The following is a 20,762-nucleotide window of genomic DNA, read 5'->3' on the forward strand; positions in this document are numbered from 1 at the left end:
GTAAATGCAATCCCATACCACCTGTGAATACAGACAAAATTGGGCATTTGAAGATGTATAGAAATAGGACTTCTATTTTTTAAGTCATGAAATGACACAGTGGTATGAACCTTTGGAATATCTAATGTAACCTCTATTTCTCCATTCTCTGTAGTCTTTAAACTTGAAAATCGTTAGAGCTGTTGGGAAAAGAAAAAAAAACACAAACAAACCACCCACCCCCCAAAAAACCCTTATTAAATCACATTCTTACTCATTCTGTACCATAAAACACCAAAACGGGTACTTCAGTGGACACACATTTCTCATTTGTATGAAAACTTTAAAAAGAAATCCACTGAAGTATCTTTTTTCTTGGGAATAAACTACTATTTCATAAACAGTATGCATCTTTGCTTATTTCACACACAAAAACATTCTTTATAGTGATAATTTACTCTCTGATTTTCCATCTCATAATTATGGGTCTCTCCTGATTAAAATTTTTCACAAGGTTGGAATTAATAAATTACTTCTATCATTCAAATTTTGAAATAATTATATAAAATCATGTAGATATATGGAAAATGCATGCTGCTCTGACTTCTTTAATGTATTATATATTGTTGAGTACTTTGTAGACTGGAATTTCAGAAACATGATGACCATAATTAGTCTATGGAAGAAATAAAGCAGGTTCATTTTTTACTTTTTATAAGCAAGCCTGCAGAATTATTTCCTATTGTATTTTAAGTATATTCTTTCTGATATGCTTTGCACGCAGTGTTTCTGGTCCTCAAATTTCTACAGTACTTAATTTTGTCCAAATATGGACAACAGACCTGTTAATTAATCTGAGCTGTTAGCTAATCTGAGCCTCATTCTCCATATCTTTATTATGGCTGTTATGCAGTGGTCTATTTGCATGAATATTTGCATGATAAGATCCATTTCCCCTCTTCATATACTTACATATGTTTGAGAACTACAATTGGTGAAGTAGTGTTTCAAAGCTTGCCATGTGGCTATAAACAGTTTAAATCTTTTCAATGTATAGATGCAATTGTACAAAACAGAGCTCTGATCTTAAATGGTGTTTTATTACCAGGTACTGTAAAAATTTAAGTGACTTAAAACCACGTCAAGTCTGCTGTTATCAAGTGACTATTTCATTAATGTTCAAAACATCAACATAGACCAAACCTGAAGACTATGTTTTATACATCACTGTGATTATGGGCTGCTCACAGCACATAAATGTGGATGTTGTTAGTAAATAAAATAATAATCAAATAAAAGTTGTATGCACAAAACTGAGTTTTAAATCAAGTTTCGTTGTGTTTTCCCAACCTAAGAATCACAAAAAAGTATTTTAATGTATGAGCGTGTATGCATGCATGAACTGATTGTTAAAGCATCAGATACAAGGATGAAATCTGGGATGTTCTAAACTGAAATTTCCCACTGATTTCGGACAATATACTATTGCAAAGATTTTTAATAGCAGTAAGAAAGCAGAAATAGATTAAGTAATTTAAGTTCATACAAGACTGCTTACCTAGGAATGCACTTTATCAAATTTTTAAAAGAAGGAAGAGGTAGTTTTTGCTGATTCTTGAGATAATAAGGATTTGTGGATGTAACAAAATGCTTGGCTTGATGATACAAACAATGGGCTCAGCTATCTGTGAGAAAAGTATCTAAAGTAATAAAAATGTAACAAAGCAAAGAAAGAAACTGCCTACATAGTTCAAAGTAAATTTCATCTCTTTTTCTACTCATATCATAATAGCATAAAAAATCCAGCTAGTATCTGTATAACATTTATTTCACTTTCAAATGAAAGCCTTCAGAGTGATAATTCTTGTAACTGGCTAAGTGACAGAAAACTGAAAGGTAGAAAATGGCACACTAAAAAAAATAATAAAGTCACAAGAACTCTAACACAGCTGCAAACGTATAGATTTTTCAGACAGTAACCTGATCATGAGTTACTCCCAAGGAAAACATTTATCATAGAATTTTACAAGCTGTGTTAGTAATTTTTAAACACTGATAAAAAAAATGTCAGTTTTATTAGATTTTTCACTTTCTGCATTCTCCAATACAATTCAGTCTTATAACCTTAGTTAATATCCCAGTAAATTCAATTCTTAACTTTAAAAGAAAATCCCAATTGAAAGTTTACAGCAGAAAGGAATGTATGACTGTCGGATAGAGGAAAACAGTTAGCATGTTGGGCCAAATCTGCTCTGATCTATGGTGAAATAAATACTTCTCTAATCTAAGACTGGAATTTGTTGCTGACATACTCATTTTAAAGTGACATTTACCCAGGACATGAGAGGGTAAGACTGTTTAGGCTCAAAAAAACATTACCTATCTACTATTATTGTAAGCCTTAAACTTTATGATATCTATTTATAAAGGTGATATACTTTTACAGTTATATACTGTTATAACTCAAATGTTTTCAAACACAGACCTTTAATTCTACAACGTAGACAAGCACCCAGTTCCACGGATCTACATCACTGTAGCAATAATTCCATTCAAATGCATCAATGCATTAAAGAAAAAAAAATACTCCAAAATTGTCTTTTTTAGAATTACATATCGTGAACTACAGTCCCTCAAAAAACCCTACTGTTTTCATAAAGTGAGTTATGCTGTTCACATTTTTGCTATCATCCCTTTAGGTGCAGATAACTAAGTACAAACATAACTGAAAAGATCTATGAGTTAACATTGCACTCTGAGCGGGGTCCAGCAGATGGCACACAGAGAAAATTTGTTCATGCAACAAGAACAGCTCATCTACTACTGAAGTCCCTGTTGATATCAAAAAGCTAAAAGCCAAGAAAGTCCTATGGTCTTATTCCGTTATTAAACACTGCTTTAAGGAAGAGGTGGAGTCATTCTAGAGTCCTTGAAAGTGTAGAGGTGGAGAGAAAAACTAGGCACCAATAGCGTGGACAGAATTTGCTGGCATTATTCCAATCAGTACTGGCATTCATAAATTATTTTCAAATACCACCTTTTAGTAAAAGTATTCTCCCAGCCTACATGAGCAGAATCTGTATGTATCATTTGGCATCAAGGTTGATAGAACACTGCTTAGTCAATTTCAAAGTTATTTCTGAGAAATTGACAGGATATGCTGGTATTTTAAGTATAATTCAGTTTAACTTAATTAATTTTATGCATTGATACTAACTCAGCTTCTTTCAATACGATATTTTTGTATGATTTTACCTTGTCGCTTGGTTAATTTAGTTTAGTGACTCTATGGCACTCCTCCATAGCCCACAGCAGAACACGAATCCCTAATGAAACATTAGTCTTTGAAGGAAAGTGGATTTGTGTGTACTGATCCTTCAGTAAGTAATGCAGGTCCCAACATTTCATGCAGCCTCACCACACTTCTACAGTAGTTATGAACTTATTAGTCCAAGAATTGAGCAGATCTTCATAATAACTCTTTATTCATTAAATAATTGCTGGTCAAAACCAAGACCAGTCAACTCAGCTGCAAAAAAGGATATGTTTGGCACAACGTGCACAACTCCATTAAACTGCCTGATTAGAGCTGAAAATACCTCCCATCGGATTTCAATCATTTAATTCCTCTTTAGTTTTCGAAGAGCTAATTAGCATCTCAGTGCTTTATAAACTTATCCTTACCTTGTAATGATATGTAGATGGAGTTGAATTTCATTCTCCATTTAGCCGCCATTGAAAGATTCTTGGCAAGTAATTATAGATCAAAATAGCTATACTCAGAAACTGCACCTTTGAACATCTATACACATATTTGTATTTACGTTCACCTTTTTTAATTCCAGCGAATGTTAGAAGATATTTTTCAGTGTTAAACAATAGTTCAAGAGAGACATGAGAAGAGTATAAATCAGTATTATTATAAGTACAGTGCTAACTGCATTAAGAAAATTGCCGCTTACTTCCCTTTCAGAAAGCACATAATTAAATCTTGCAAAAGGATTAGATCCAGCTACTGAATGCATGCTAAAGCAGCTGCAAATGGATCTTTTTCTGTCTGACATGAAGAGAAATGTTTTCAAATTAAATTGCTCAAACCAGCTCAGATGTATAAATACAAATGAAACTATATTCATTGGCCTTGTCTCCCTTCTTCCATGAAGAATAATGCAAAGACAACAAATTAATACTACAGAAATGTTTTCAATCCATTATATTACTTCACCTAAGGATCTCAAAGCACGTTATGAGTATCAATTAAGTCTTCAAAACAAGAGCTGACTTCCTAAACCCATGCCCCAGAGAAAGGTTACAGTAACAAAAAAATTACTGTGTAGCTCAGGAACTAATTGCCTGAGGGCCCCTTCACTGCAATGACAATCTTTGGTCAAAACCCCAAGACACTGGGACCATAATCCAGTTTCAATGCCTTTGCTTCGATGCCAGGATATATGGCCAGAGCCTGCATCTATGAGGATGTATGCATGATGTGAGTAAATAAGGTTACATATACAGTAAATATTTCTCTAACACCGTGTAAATCATATGATCTAACAATTTAACCAAAGGTTAGTAAAGCAGGAAATATATAATAAATATGTGACAATACTTTGGTTAGAATGTACAGTAAAACTCAGGGATACCAGAAAATTGCAGACTAATAAAAAAAAGGGAATGTAAGCCAAGTCTTATTGCAAATGGGTACATGTGGCTCCAGGGAACCTACAGGTGAAGAAGATGACAACACCATCAGGAATAACACCTCCTTGTCAGAACTGGGGACACTAATGTCGTTTTGTGAAACTCTACCTAGGGGAGAACAGCCATCAACCTTGGGACTCCACATATAATCAAGATGTGTTCTTGTGGCCAAGGCAAATAGTATCCTGGAATGCATTAAAAAGAGCGTGGCCAGCAGGTCGAGGGAGGTCATCCTCTCCCACTACTCTGCCCTGATGAGGCCACATCTGGAGTACTGTGTCCAGTTCTGGGTTCCCCAGTTCAAGAAAGACAAGGAACTACTGGAGAGAGTCCAGCACAGGGCTACAAAGACAACAGGGGACTGGAGCATCCCTGTTATGAGGAAAGGCTGAGAGACCTGGGTCTGCTTAGCCTGAAGAAGAGAAGACTGAGACGGGATCTCATCAATGCTTATCAGTATCTAAAGGGTGGGTGTCAAGAGGATGGGGCCAGACTCTTTTTCAGTGGTGCCCAGCGACAGGACAAGGGGTGATGGGCATAAACTGGGAGACAGGAAATTCCATCTCAACATGAGGAAAAACTTTCCTTTGAGGGTGACAGAGCACTGGAACAGGCTGCCCAGAGACGTTGTGGAGTCTCCTTCTCTGGAGATATTCAAACCTCGCCTGGACGCAATCCTGTGCAACCTGCTGTAGGTGAACCTGCTTCAGCAGGGGGATTGGACTAGATGATCTCCCAAAGGTCCCTTCCAACCCCTATTGTTCTGCGAAGATGCAAAGACAACGCTTCAAGAGGGATATATACAGCTTACCAAAATGTACCAGCTGTGGTTTATTAGTGACTGCTTATTGTTATGAAACAGGTTACCAGTAAATTATTGTCTCTATACCATGCATTTTCCTTGGTTGCTGGCAGGTATCCTGCTTAAAATAACAAGTTCAAGAAACTCAAGGTTTTTTGGTTGGTTGTTTTTTTAACAGCTACTTAAAATTTTATCAAGGAATGACAAGTCCCTATTTTCAGTACCAGCTGCACATTAGAGCTCTTTGCCATAATAAGAGAACATCACCTAGCAAATACAAAAGCCTGTGAAATTCTCTAAAATTTGAGTCATTTATTATCAATCATTTCTGAAAAGTTCCATGGGATCTGTATCACGACCCAACAAAGGATAAACTGTTTTAGAGAACTACATCTTACAGGGTTAAAAGATTTTCATACAGCATGTTAGTACAAAACATTGGCATGCATGAGATAGGATGAGATAGCGAGGCTTGTGATTCACAGGATAAGGAAGTTTATGCAAACTACACAAAGAAGATATACTCCCTAGTGAGTGCTCTTTCTATGCCCTTTGGAAATTGTGGTCATCTTCAAAAGGCCAAGGCTCTGCAATTTGGCTACTACCACTAACAATAGGATCCAAGGTTGAGTAATTGTAAAAAAAAAAAAAAAAAAAGATAGATAAACAAACATACCTACAACCCACCATATTTTGTGAAAGAGAGGGCAATGATGCAGTATGCAGTATTGATGTGCAGGAATAGTCTCCAAACGTTATAACCTATTGAAAGCCCAAGTTTGCCATGTTCTTTAAAGCTGTCAAGCTACAGATCATCAATTTGTGAGCAGCTTAAAGCATAATATTGGACCTACTTAAATTTACTTAAATTTCAAACCATTTACTAAATTTTCTGTTTGAAATCTGATAACATGAATCCATTCCCACATTATCCTTTTTTTATTAAATGATTAAATTCTCAATTGTCTTCCAAGACTTCAAGGAGTTCTCTGTAGAACAAAGCAGGGACAGAGCATGAATAGGAGCAATAGGTGATAAAACTAATCCAAGACACTGCTGCAGTATTAAGCTTCTGAAGAGGCTGATTAATTAGCATGGTGTTTTTGTGATGCCATAGTCTTTCAAACAAAATATCACAGACTGAACTTGGATCGGAGTAAAAACCCTTAATGAATTTTACTGCAGTGGAGCCTTTGCGAGTCCAATGACTATTTATATATTAGCCCACAGTTTGAAAAGTTAAAAAACAAACTGAAGTGTGACATTTATTCACCAAGCCTTTTTATGACTTACAATGTGTGGTTTACAGGGGTTCATTTCAGTATTCTGAGCCAGTCTAATGAAAAGTCATGTAAAGTTAGTGGGATTTAAAATTTTAAGTGCTACAATTGCTCCTGAGAGCAAGGAAAAAGTAATTCTAAACACATTTTAAATGTAATAGAAAAGACATCATGTTCTCCTAACTGATTAGCAATAAACAGCAGTACATATGTACACCAGAAAACCTAGAGTAACAGTCTTCTTTCAGCCTGTCATATGAGATATTTTATGCTTTACCTCATCTGCAAAGCATTGCCATTATTACTTTTCAGAGTATTTTAATTCTGAAACATTAAGGCTGTACTTTGTGCCACAATCTAGTTTTGTGCACCAAGTCTAAACATTTTCTATTTTTTTGCGGTGATCTTTCTATTGCAATACATATTTTACTATTTTATAACTACTTCCTATTTGCAGTTTCATTGTGCTATTTTGTTACACTAATAAAATATTTTTCTATAGCATTCTGAAACCTTTAATTTACTTATCCATCCATTTTGCAGTAACGTGACAAAACACAGCTACAACAGATTTATCAAGGGAGAAACTTTCCAAAGTAGAGACTTAGGACATATACTACACAACATTTAGTCCTTGATCTCTTTTTTTTCTACTTACAAATGTTTGAAATAACATAAGTGCTGTACTAGAGCTTTCCAAAGCAGTATGTTTTTATGCATAAAACTCCACAAAACTAAAGGTTTTAACGCATGCTTTGAGATAAATATGGTATCATGTGAAAGATGCAAAGCCTGTTAGCATAATGGAGAAAACACAATTTGGATTCTGGAGGAAATTTATCTATTGCACTGTCCCTCCATCCTGGAGAGAGCTGATGCTCTCCAAAACACAGCCAAGGGGCAGACAAACATTACTACAGCACAGGCAAACAAGAGGTCTAGCGCTCAAGCTTATTCTTCTCATTTAGCAGCACACAATTACTAAAATCAGGGAGTTAGAGGTGCACAAGTAAACACCCCCAAACATTCAGAGTCACTATAATACATTTTGAATGGAAGAAACCATAGAATTCATCAGGAAGAACATGTTATAAGTAATAAATACATATTTTGAAGAATTCATGATAGATTACAAAGTCTATTTTTCTTCCCTATCCTGAATTACATTTAAATGGCCTGCTGAGAGAAGAAATAAAACCCAATAAACCCCAAGCCTTTCTATTCAAGCCTAGTTAATTTTCTTTAGTCTTGGTTGAAAGTAGATTTAAGACTAGCATGTAAAATGGGAGAGTTAACATCAGGTTAACATTCACAGTGATATATTTTTACGGGTTCCTGTAGTAGCCAGACATCTATATTAAACTCTGTTTAAATTTTAATACATATATCTAGAAAAACTAAGAATTTAATCAACACCTCTTAATAGCCATTTCTGAAATCCCTGTATCACCACAGATATGCTCTAACCCTTGAGTAGAATTTTGAGCTTTGGTGTTACAGAAAATGCAGGGATGGATATGTATTAGCTATGCAAGACTATAAAGCATGCTGTCTCCCGATTACTTTAAAATATGCACTTAGAAGTTTAATGAAGAGAAATAATTGTCTTCCCCTTATTAATGATAATTCTGCTAGGTCATTAAAAGAAATTTGATGCATCACGTTTTGTATGTAACCTAGTAGGATATTGAAATGGAGAAACATGGATTGGTTTACCTACTATATGCATACATAAGCATAGAAATCAAAGAATACATGGCTAATCTCATTTACTCGGGAAATAAGGATTATACAGTCATGCATTCTTTTTATTTGTGTGCTCTCTCCCCAAAAAACTGTTGCACTAGAAAAAATTAAAGGGGAAGAGAAGAGAATTTTTAAAATATTTTCAAATCCTACAAATTTTCTAAAATATGCAGCAAGACAGAAGAGAGAAATGCTATAACTGGGAAAAAAAAAAAAACACACACACAAAACCAAAAAAACCACCAACCCTCTTAATTTATTAGACATCAGAACATGTCTAATAGAGATGTGATTGAGCCTCTTACATAGATTCAACTTTGGTGCTCACAGAATAATAAATCAGACTTGCCTAGTCCTGGTGCCACAGAACTATCTATTTGGTTTCACCAAACAGAACTTCTGTGTCTTCCTTCCAGCTCTTACGGAGGCATGTACCAGGGAGAGAAACTGGCTTTGTAAACCCCAAACAACAGCAAAGACTAAAATGGGATAGCTAGATCCAAATCACTGAACTTATTCAGCAAAAGGAATTACTTCCATTGACAACAAAGTGGATAGACTCTTGAACCCATTTGCTATCCCCTAGAAAATGACAGTGACACTTGGATGAAATATAGCCATCAGGAGTCATGCTTAGACAATACACTTCCCAAACAATTTTCAGTTTAATAATCCCTCAGTAGTGACAATGTCAGATAATAAATCTAGACTGTAAAGGAGGGCCAATTGTGCTTTCAAAATTAACTGTACAAAAGAAACTACATCAAGACTTATTAAAATTAATTAGGGAACAAGTCCGGTCAGATCTATTTCAAATCCCCAGCCTCCAATCTCTCTTTAGAATTAAATATCCTTTAAAGACAAACAACAAGAACAAAGCAATCATTGTAAACTGGCTTAAATTATTTTTCAAAGCAGGTTTCATATATTAATAGCAATCTGTTTTTGCCAAGTGGGCATAGTATCTTCGGGCCTAGAACAATGACTCACAAAAATAATTATTTTTGTGTAGACTAGTGCTTGTGCACAAGTTCTACAGCTGATAAGCAACAGAGTTGTCCATGACAACTATACTGTTAGGTTATTACCAAAGAATATCAAAGTACTCATTATTATAGGGTGGTGATTATATTGAATGGGTGTATGTATATAAAAGGTTGTATGCTTTTTATTTACCCATTATGGTCAAGGGCAAAACCCCATCAAGCTTCACTGGATGCTGTCAGGACACTCACAACAAAAATATGTTTTGGAAAACAAAACTTTGCACTCAATTTTGCACGAAAGCACTGGGAAAAAAAAACACAAACTTTCAAAAAATGTTTTTAAAGGGGCAATAAGATTTTTAGGCTTGCAACAGGCAGACAAACCAAATTATTTAAGTTTTATTTTTTTAATTTTTAAATGTAATTAAAAAGCAATACAAAAGCATAACCAGACTTTATCCTGCTCCCATTTTAACCAAAAGAGGTCTTGCCAGTGCCTTTATTAAGGATATGATGGGTTTACTCTTTGCAACAGGAACGTATTATATTCTTCACTCAACTCTGTGGCAATATTTTCTCACAATATCCATGATATTAGGGAAGTACATCTCCTTATAGACTACTTCTTCACACAAGTGAAGCGTCTTTTTGATATTTTCATAGCTAGAATTGAAGCTGACTGCAACACTCCACTTACTTGCTCCAACTTTGCAGTTTTAAGCCGATGGAAGAAGATACTGGAGAAAATGTAATTATACCTGAACCAAAGGAGGCCTTATTGACTCAAGCCAAGCTAAATCTATCTTTAATTCCAATATGTAGCCATAACCAATCATGTCTTTTATTCATCATCAGCTTTCAAACTTTGGAATTTTCACTTGATATCTAGACTTGTGTAAATAAGCAAGGTTGCCAGCAGCATCTAAATAAGCACATAAAGACAAAAAAAAAAAAAAAAACAAAAAACACCCAAAACAAAAACTCAAAAAAGATTTGTTTTCACTCTTCCTTAAAAAACATAAGTAGTACAAGCCAGATGGAAACAGAGAACTAAAACCAGGTCACATGGTTTTATATGAAGTTTTAAATATTTTGATGCCTAATATTTGTGAGAGGGAAGAGAGAGAAAATAAGAGCAAGACTGATTTTGCTCCGTTCTAATGCGGCAATATTGCATGCTGGACCTCATTCAGGGCCAGCTGCTGCTCTGTCAGAGGAAACGAAATCTCTAGTTTTTGAATAGGATAAAGAGAATGACAGCGTGAAATTAAAAACTCTTTTATGGGGGGGATGGAGGGGGAGGTGTTGGTTATGGGGTTTGGGTTTTGTTTTAATCTGTGCAGCAAAAGTTCAACTAGCCTATGGACAAGACATACTCAAACTCATAGATCTAACCACCAGTAGAACATACTTTGAATCATGTATTAAGATAGATTTTGAAGAAAAAGTCACACTCATTTTAAAAGAAAAAAAAATTAGATCACGATATTTACCACAGGCACAGTGCACAGAAACACACATGTAGGATCCCTTTTTAGCCTGTAACGATGGAATGTTAGATGAATTTGCATTTCTTTATTGGTACATAATGTCTAGTATTGCCTGCTATGTTAAATTAAATTATTTCATCCTAAATTTCAGTTATTAGCTGTTATGACATAAAAAAATCTGTGTGATTATCAAACTCTGCTCATAAAGGTCTGAGTGAAAGACAAAGGTCTATTTGACATCAAGAACTGGAAAAAGTATGGGAAATCACACAAAGTTCCCAGTCAGAATTTTTCTTTTCAGTCAAGGAATTTTTTTTTTTCTTCCTTTTGAATAGAAAACAAGCCTTTCCTTACTAGGAAACATTCATTTTCTTTGTGTGCCATCATATGTTTGAATACATGTAGTAAAATCAAACTGCTTATTTGCAGTCATATCCTTCTGCTCATACACCGGAATTGTATCTTTCAATATTAACTATTTTACAAGAAAGACATCTTGCTGTTCTCATGTCTTTTCTGCTAGATTAATCTTCTTTTCACCTTTGCAACTGTTATTAACTGAGAATAAACAGGGAGCTAATTTTAAATGAGACACTCAGTTCCAAGGAAAGTCTTAAACCATCTGGAATGGATGTGAGAGGATTGTTGACACTCAGTTTTATTAGACTCCCATATGTTTCTGATTTTTTTTTTTTTATTTTTTTTTTTTTGTGGAATAGGGAAGTGATAAAACACCACAGCAAGGTTTTCTGCATCAAAGCTCATTTCCCCCAGCACTAATGTGTGGTACTGTGAAATACATGACATATTTTGATTATTTTATTTTATCTGGTCAGCCTGGTAATGCCATTACAGGATAAATACATTTAACTTTTTTTTTTTTTTGGCTAATATTCAGAATCACATTTTACATTACTTTCTTTCGGCCACTCTGCATCCTGATTTCAGGCTGATCAGTAGCAACAGTTGCTTCAAAACAACATTAGAAAAGGATACTCTTATCCTTATCTTTGTAGAACCCAGACTCAGACTTATATAGATAGTTCTAATACTACAGTCTAGCATAAATCCATAGGATTAAAGCCCCTAAAGTTTTTGAGAAACTTTCCAAACTAGAGATCAGGTGTAGTAACATCAGCAGATATCAATGTTTTCTTCTCTTTCGCTATTATGATGCACACCAAAAATGACAACTGAAAGCTATTCAGTATTAGAGCAGTATGTCATGTTCCCGCTTTCCAAAATGTTTGCCATTAAGGAAAAAAATAATTGCACTTACATTTTACAAAACCAAAACGGAATACATTTCCGTGGAAAAGTAACCAGTTTATACAATTCTTATCCAAATACATGTTTCATCTCCATGCCTACATGAGCACAATATGTTCACAGCAAAGAGAAGAGCACTAGTTACCCTCTTTAGCTGAAAACAGAAAAAATGTTATGTGAAACATATTCCTGAAGCAAAAGCCTACCAGAAAATGTCTTTACTAGAACAACTAGAGATCATAAAATTTATCTCTAATAATTCTTGTTCTTAATAATCAAATACTGTTCACAACACAGGTTGCACGACAGTCACCAAAGGCACAAGAAACTTTTCCTTTTGCGCACTTTAGCTCAAGCTCTGTATGTTTTATAAAAATAAGACAACTGATGAGTGACAGGGTGAAGGAACAATGGAATGATATCAGATTGCAGACCTTTACTGCACTGCCAAACGCTGCTTAAAAAGCCTGAACAAGGTTCCACTAGGACTACCGTGTTGCTTGCAGGAGCAGATATCATAGCATAGTTCGTTCCAGGAACGGGTTGCTCTCCTGTTGCTGGGCTGTTAGTTTTGACAACCAGCAGTTTAATTTTCACTTCCTCTCTAGTTGTCGACCTGTCTAAGGTAGCCCTTACTAAAGAATTATAACATGATCAGGCATTGCTCTCTGGATCACTAGGACACACAGGCCCTCCTCACAAGCCATCCCGATGTCACATCAATAAAGCTTTAATAATACGCTTTGGAAATAGTATGGATTTATTCTAATTTTTAAGAGCTTTACTGTGCTTGTCAATGATAAAAACCAGAACAGATATACTACCTTAATCAAATGAGATTGATTCTTCAGCTGTCCACTATGATGGAACCAATCAGCAGTAACTTATATTTTTTGCTATCAAAAAGTCTTATAAGGATGTCCTTGCCTTTTTTCATAAAGGTGTGCATCCCTCTGTCTTCCCTACCTACTGTCTCAGAAATCAGGATCTTCTCCTATTTAACACATACTGTTGACACACAGAAACCTGAGGATCTATAGCTGGGACATAACGTATTATTTTGCTTTGTTCAAGTCAGCTAGCAGCCGACAGACAACAGCTGGTTTTCAGCAGTACTAGGAAATTTTTTGGAGTGTTCTCTTTCCCCTCTTACTGAAGTTCTCCCTTTTGCTACTTAGATGTCTCAGACACTGTAGTTCTTAAAACTATTATGCAGGACATATTGTACAGATCTCAAAGTCATATGGCACTCAGAGCCATTATATCACCACAGAAATCATGAAAGGTTCTTTTATGAAAATTATTAAAGACATCCCTTATGAGTCCTATTGGAACAAAGTCTAAAAAAAAATAAATTAAAAATCTCTTCTCTCCTGATTGCCTGGTCCTATTCTGTCTCTTGATGAGAAGTTTTCATGGACTCTACTCCTTCCCCTTGTTTTTCATCAAAGCTGCTGATTTTTGACAGTTCAAAAATTTAGTGTCTCACGTCAAACCTCAGATACTTGTCCCTTCACAGCAGTCAGTAATAAGTGATATTTCACATAATTCTCAGGTGTGGTTCACTCAAACCAGATGTAAAATTCTATACAGTCCAGTAGACGAGACCAGTAAAATAGATAAAACTGATTGATTAGACTACAGAAAATGTGCTGAAAGAGGTAGATAGCCAGCAATAGGTTCTCTCTCTCTTTGCTACCTGTGTCAATGTATTTCTGTTGTAATATAGAAGTATTTTGCCCTAAAGTCAAAGAGAGTTTCCATAATGGGGCACATAAACCTTCTGTCATAAATTACTACACATTGTATTTTTTTCAGAAGTGACAAACACTAAAACATACTTTAGGTAAGTTCATCAAGTTTTACTGGTCATGAGGAATTGAACCATTAGTCCAGTGCAGTTTCATTGAAATAGTATTGAATTTTTACTGGGAGTTTAATGTTTTGGGGTTTTTTAATGCTTCTTTCAAATCCCCTATACTATATTACCAAATGATACAGAAGATCTTTATTTTTTAGGCATGTTCTAGTTATTCTAGGAAAACAGGACACCGTAAACATCCAAAACTCTCGCAGCTGTGAAGGCTTACAGGCTAATTTATCTTTCTTTTCTATTGTTTCCCTATAGACCAATATCAAGTGTACACATTATCACAGTTTAAAAGTGTACATATTATCACATGTTAAAAACTACATCTTTTTTCTTCCCAATACTCCATATATATATATATATACTGCTCCATAATGCTTCAGCACTATTTTTTTTCCAGAAATAAACAAGCTGACAATCGTATTACGCTTTAAGCCATTCTGTGCTTATGTTAAGGTTGTCTCTAATGATTAGACAGTGGATCAATAAATACTTAGCTGCCTGCTGTATTTCCAGTACTCCATAAATGGCAAAACAGTGCAGCCGTATTCAGTGCAAATGACATTTGCCTATGATACACTGAGCAGACTAATATTTCAGTAGAAGTTCTTCTAGAAGTAAAAAGAGGAGACTTTTCCTTGTCCAGGTCCTTGGCTAATACACATTCATATTCAAATCCTCTTCTTATAAATTAATCTATAAAATCAGTACAAAATAATAATGAATAGGACTTAAAACATGAGAATGAATTATACGTTAGGGGTGTGTTCTAGACTTGGGATTCACTTCCCTAAATTACTGGGTGAAAAATCTCTGAACTTAACTGCCTATTCTTTACGTTAATATCAACAAGGTATTTGGGAGGGAGGCGTGAGCATGCTTTGTCCATGGTTCTGAACTGGGACGGAATCACACAATTTCATTAGTAATTACTATTTTGGACATATGGTAGAAAGTACGGAAGATAGTGATATCACAGATACTACTTCCTGATGGGCAAAAGTACCACTGTCCCTCAAAGACTCAGGGTGTAAATCACATGGGGATAGAAAGATACAGAAGTCAGTGCTGCAATGTCTATCTTTTAGGTAGCCTGAATCTGTCCTTTCCCAAGCCCTATTCAACAGTGCTTTCCCAACACTTGGGCATACTAAAAGGAGGGACTTGATTCTATTTTTTACAACCAGACATTCAAACGGAAATTTTTAGATAGTCCCTGGACAAACGAAGACCAGATAATCCAAAAACTCAATGTGTCAAACTTTCTCTTTTTTTTCAGGCAGATGTTCAAAAGTGCTGAAATGGTAAAATCTGAAATTTCTTTGTGACAAGGTAAAATATACATAATGATGCTAACATAGCTCCACAATCTCTGCTTGAATGTAATGAATTATCAAACTGAAAGCACTGAAGTGCTCATAGTGATTATATCCAGGAGAAAGTCTAATTAATGCAACTGCTATAAAAGGAGTATTGCATTTTTGATAATTAACTTTTATTAGAAATGGAGGAGCACAGAGATAGGATTAAATTGATTGATTAAATTGATCCATTGTTTTCTGGATGAGAAAGAACAATAGCTAATGCTTGGCAGTCACGAAAAGAATCATCATTTTTGAGAGACTGAAGGGGTAAGATTCCAACAAACCTTGTTAAAAGAACAATATCTTTCTAAAATCAATTAAAAAAAAAAAAAAAGAGGAAGAAAAAGCTTTAAATTGCATTCTGAATAATCTACCTATAATAATTTCTTTTTACTGGTCAGTCATCACAACACAGTTACCACAGCATTTTCCAACCTATCAAACATAGTAGAAACGCCAACTTCTCAGACTAACTTAGGCAATCCATAAAGTGAAGATCAAGCTGCAAAATTCCAATATCCTGGATCGTTATAGGTAAATGAGTTTATTCTGATAAGCAAAATTAGTCACCCTTCCTTGACTCTTCAAGACCTAAAAAGGACTGATATTCAACAATCACTTTGATAAAGAAGCCAAAAATAATAATTCAACTGTCAGTCCTTACTGGGAAGCAAAATAATTGCTCAGTTGGGAATAACTTAGCAATATATATTTGGTTCATTCACATCAAAGAATAACATTTCTGTGAGAGAGTTTTCCTGCATTTCAAAGACAACCCTCACCTGCAAGCGGTCATTGGCTCATTGTCTCTTCAGAATAACACAACAGGAAAACCCCAACCAGTTAGCAAAGATTTACACATTAAAAAGAGCTTATTGTGGCACTTCCTCTTAAGCACTGTGCTGGGATATTGCTGACCTGAGACAGTTCAGTATCAAATAAAGAAGATATTTGGATACTAAATATGTAAATAAATTTATTTCTGAACCAGGGAAGGCAGAACTGTAAATTTACAAAGCTACCATGTGAAAAACTGCGCACAATTTTTCAGGAACCAGCTACAGTGGACTTTATTAAATCTGATACTGATTTTTCTCATCTCTACTTGAAACAGCACAGGCCAAACCTGAAATTATTTATCTAAATTTCCTAATTTTCCAAGTTTTGTTGAGTTCAAACAGTTCCACAGAGATAAATAATTAATGAGATAATGGCTCAGGGAAAGATCAAAGTAACAAAATTCTGGAACTGGGATTATGTTGCATGCCTTTATATATTGCATTTATGCAATTAGGAGTTGTGCTTCAGAGATTAAAGGTGGGCTCAATTCATCAGCAATTATGCAAAGAAAACGGATCAGCAAATGAAACTCTGCTACAGGATAAAAATGAACACATTGATTGAGCTTTTTTTATCAGTTTCTATTTTTATTGTGTTCCTATTTTCCTCTTTGTTCAATAATGAGGGGGAGGACATGTAGGCGTCCAAGCTTGAGCCCCCATATGTAGAACAAAGTTTCCATTGCTGCACATTAGCAAACTGAGTGTTAATTTTTTCCAATTTTATTTAAACTTTGCCATGGGACATCTGTTCTTGTGTGCCGTGTTATATTATTAACACTTTCTACGTACTCTTACAGGAACATGGACAATCATTTTGAAAGCATGTTCGTGTTTTAACTTAAGTATTCTAGAACGTGCTTTTTAAAAATTAAAATGCCAGCACAGCTCTCTCCTTTCATTATGGTAACAGCTGAATTTCTATTTCTAAATTGAGGATGTAAGAAGAAACCAGATGTAGTGCTATATGCACTGCAATGACAAACTTAGGTACTTAATCGTCTGTGTTATACAGAACAAATAAGAGACACTTCTCCCCTGCTAAGTCCTTGGAAATTGTGGACAACAAATGGGATCCAGCTCCAAATCATTCCAGGTTCTTTTTTAAGAGCCAAAACCCAACTGCAGTGCACATTTCCACAGCAAAATCAGCCCTATTTGTTCTCAATTTTAAGTGGAAGGGAGATTGGCCAAAGGTGGAACCAATTATCCAGATCCCTTTTCCACTCACATTTCAACTAATTTCAGCTTATATAATTGAGGCTGAACCCAAACCAGCTTTTGTCTGAAGCTTCAAAATTAACACTGCAAAGACAACCTTACGGTTTAATCCACCATACATCATTAAGTTAGAGCTGGTTGTCAATTTCTAATAAAGTATCTTTTTAACTGAAAATGTAATTTGCCTAAACCAAGCATCCTCAGAACAGCAGCATTACTTGAGAAAAGGGAGACAGTAATCCCCAAAGTAAGACTGGTTTAAGGCTGTTCTTTCTGTTGCCAGAAGCTTAGATTGAAGTCTCTACTCTAATGAGCATTTCCATGCTCTTTGGTTTCATAGTTTAAAAAAATGACAGTGTAAAAAGGTTTCCAGACTAACGTGGATTGTGCTAAAACTTAAGTCAGGGAAACAATGCCAAAACATTTTGATCAGATTCCTAAATATCAATGTAAGATTGCAAATACCTTTCACCAGTGAGATCTAAAAGAATGCCATTGGTAGCCGAATCTCAATGCTGTGTGCCAGATTAAATAGGTGCAGGGTTTATTACCAATGCTTCGCTAAAGCCATTAGCTCAATACACCAGGGCAGGAAAGAAAATAAAGGTCCCAGCTTCCAAAACATCTTTCTTTGGATTCCTTAAATACACATCCTCTGTGTCAACTTGCTTATGAATGAAAGAACGAATGTACATGCAAAAACGTACCTCGGTCTGCACTGTCCGTGTTACAGCAATCAGGAATCAGGCTCTAGATTACTGTGTTGGCCTAATAATAAGGAGGTCACAAATACAAATGTGATCCTATGTTTCAGAACTGAAACAAGATAAACTCTACATTAAAACCATGAAACGTGTCATGCTGTCCCACACAGTAGGGAACCTGCTCTCCAGCCGGCTTTCTAGCTCCAAACCTGATCTCTCTCCTCACTGTACCACCATGCACATTCCCACAATCATCGTTGATTGAGCAACCTTCCTCGGTTGCTCATGCTACAGCTGAATCCCCTGGTTGCTCCCAATATACCACTTCTACAGCGCCCCAGTCTCTAGTGCCAGATTTAGCTCATTACCCTACTTTTGTCGTCTGCTGAATGATTGGGATCCTTGCTGAGGGGCAGGCAGAGCACAGTGCTACAGGTACACATGACGCCCGAGTCAGCTGAGCTGCTACAGACGGTCACCCCTCATCAGGTCTCCTGACAGGAGCAATCTTAAGGCTCCAGTTAAAGTTGCCCAACTACCCTACTCGCCCCCCACCCCCACTGCTGCCCAGAGCTTATTTCTCCCTCAGTATGTCACCGCTGTTTACAAGTTTCTTTTTGTCTCTGAACTTCAACAGTCATCAGCAAGAAGGTAGAAAGTTCTTAACTGCTTTTTGGACCTAGAGCAGATCGCAACCTCCCCACCTTTCTGCTGGACCAATATTTCAAACAAGTCCTGAATTCCAGGAGCAGCTCCACCAGAAGTTCCCACTGCTGTTTTTACCAGAATTGTGGTTTCTAAAGGAAACTCGATAAACGCTTCAAGTGGTTGTGCCAAACTATTGCTGCTTACTCCAACTTAGGCACCAACAGAACTTTGGGTTGGCACCAAAAACGAGTAGCGGTGCTTGTTAAAACAAATTTAGTATCAGGCAACAAAACATTTCCCATCTCCAAGCGTTACTCTGAGGAATAAGGCAAGTGATATTATTTCAGATTTTACTTTCTGATGAAGCCTTGTCTTATATTCAGGCAAAAAGAATGAGTAACTGCAGGAGAAAAGACATCATTACATTTAAAAAGTTAGGGTTTCTTTTTTTTTTTTTCTTCAGAAAACTGAGAGCAGATTTGGCCAATATCGCACTGAATTAGATTGCCAACTCTTTGGCAGAGGAGTCAGGCCTTGTTTTATGTGTTGTAAAGCCTCAAGCCACTATTAGCAGTTCCCCTAAAGATAAAAACTTACTTTTATACTATTATGTGAGATATGATAAAAATGTGGCAGCAAAGCCAATACAGTATGTTGGCTTAAAGTGGGTATGGCTTTAAAGTACAATAACTATTACTAACAAAAACTCTCCGCGAACACTTTTGATGTAAGGGAGATTTATCCAAAATTAGTTGGTTGGTTGTTTTTTTTCTAAAGTCTGATATGATTGAAAGAAAGCATAGAAAGTTTATAACATAGAATGTTACGAACAAAAGAAGTTTAAAGTTTTTATTTGATTCAAATACATTTTTTTTAACAAGTATAAAGCTGGGGAATGTATTCTAGGCCTTATAAGTTCACTGAATTAATACACTGCCTGGGGCTAAAGTACAAATACAAGACAACTGAGAACTTTGAACCATGTATGTACAGAATGAGTGCTAATGGTCTCCATCAAACATCTCTGCGTTGATCAGTCCACTGTAGCATGGATACAGGAAGGGTGAAGCACAGCTTGACACATGAGTCAAAGCCTTGGTATCATTCAAAATAAAGTATTACTTAATTACACTTTGCCAAACAGCACACACAGCTTTCTTGTGGCACATACCTAACAAGTATTCCTTACTGCAACACTTGGATTATAGTTTATTCTAACTGATTTAAAGTTGATAAAAATCTAATTCATTTCAATTTCCTTTATCAGTGAACATTCTTGTATTGCTTCTTACTGAAGGAGTTTTATTTTAGTGACTGCTACTACAAGCAAAAGCTTGGAAAGGTTTGGAAGATATCTCTTATGCTAAAAAAAAAACCAAACAAACAACACCTGTCAAACATGACTGGACTTCATTCACCTCTGCTACAAGATAAAAGCACAGTGCAAAGAGTTAACATTTCCACTCAGAGATGCTCAGCCAGACAAGAAACAAACTAATAGATATGCCTTTAAACTTGCTGGCCTGCCAATAATCCAGCTGTGTTACAATGGCAGACACAATGGTATGGGAGTGACATCCCCATCATAATAAACAGCTAAAACAGAGACAATTTCATTACAAACCAAAATGAACATTTTGTCAGCTGTTACTATAATACACAACTGCTGAAAATAGGGTCCCACAAATAATGATAAATATTCATTAGGACATCATTACAAGGCTATGAAAAACATGGCTCAAACTGAGCAACCATTGTTGGTGTGTCCTTTTTACAAGTCATGATACCTTGTGTCTCTAGACGCTAACTCTCTTAACTGATTCCGAGCAATCATTTCTCCTAAATATCAGTAGGAAATGTGCT

Source organism: Charadrius vociferus, unplaced genomic scaffold (assembly GCF_000708025.1).
Source record: "Charadrius vociferus isolate BGI_N301 unplaced genomic scaffold, ASM70802v2 scaffold325, whole genome shotgun sequence".
Taxonomy (NCBI): domain Eukaryota; kingdom Metazoa; phylum Chordata; class Aves; order Charadriiformes; family Charadriidae; genus Charadrius; species Charadrius vociferus.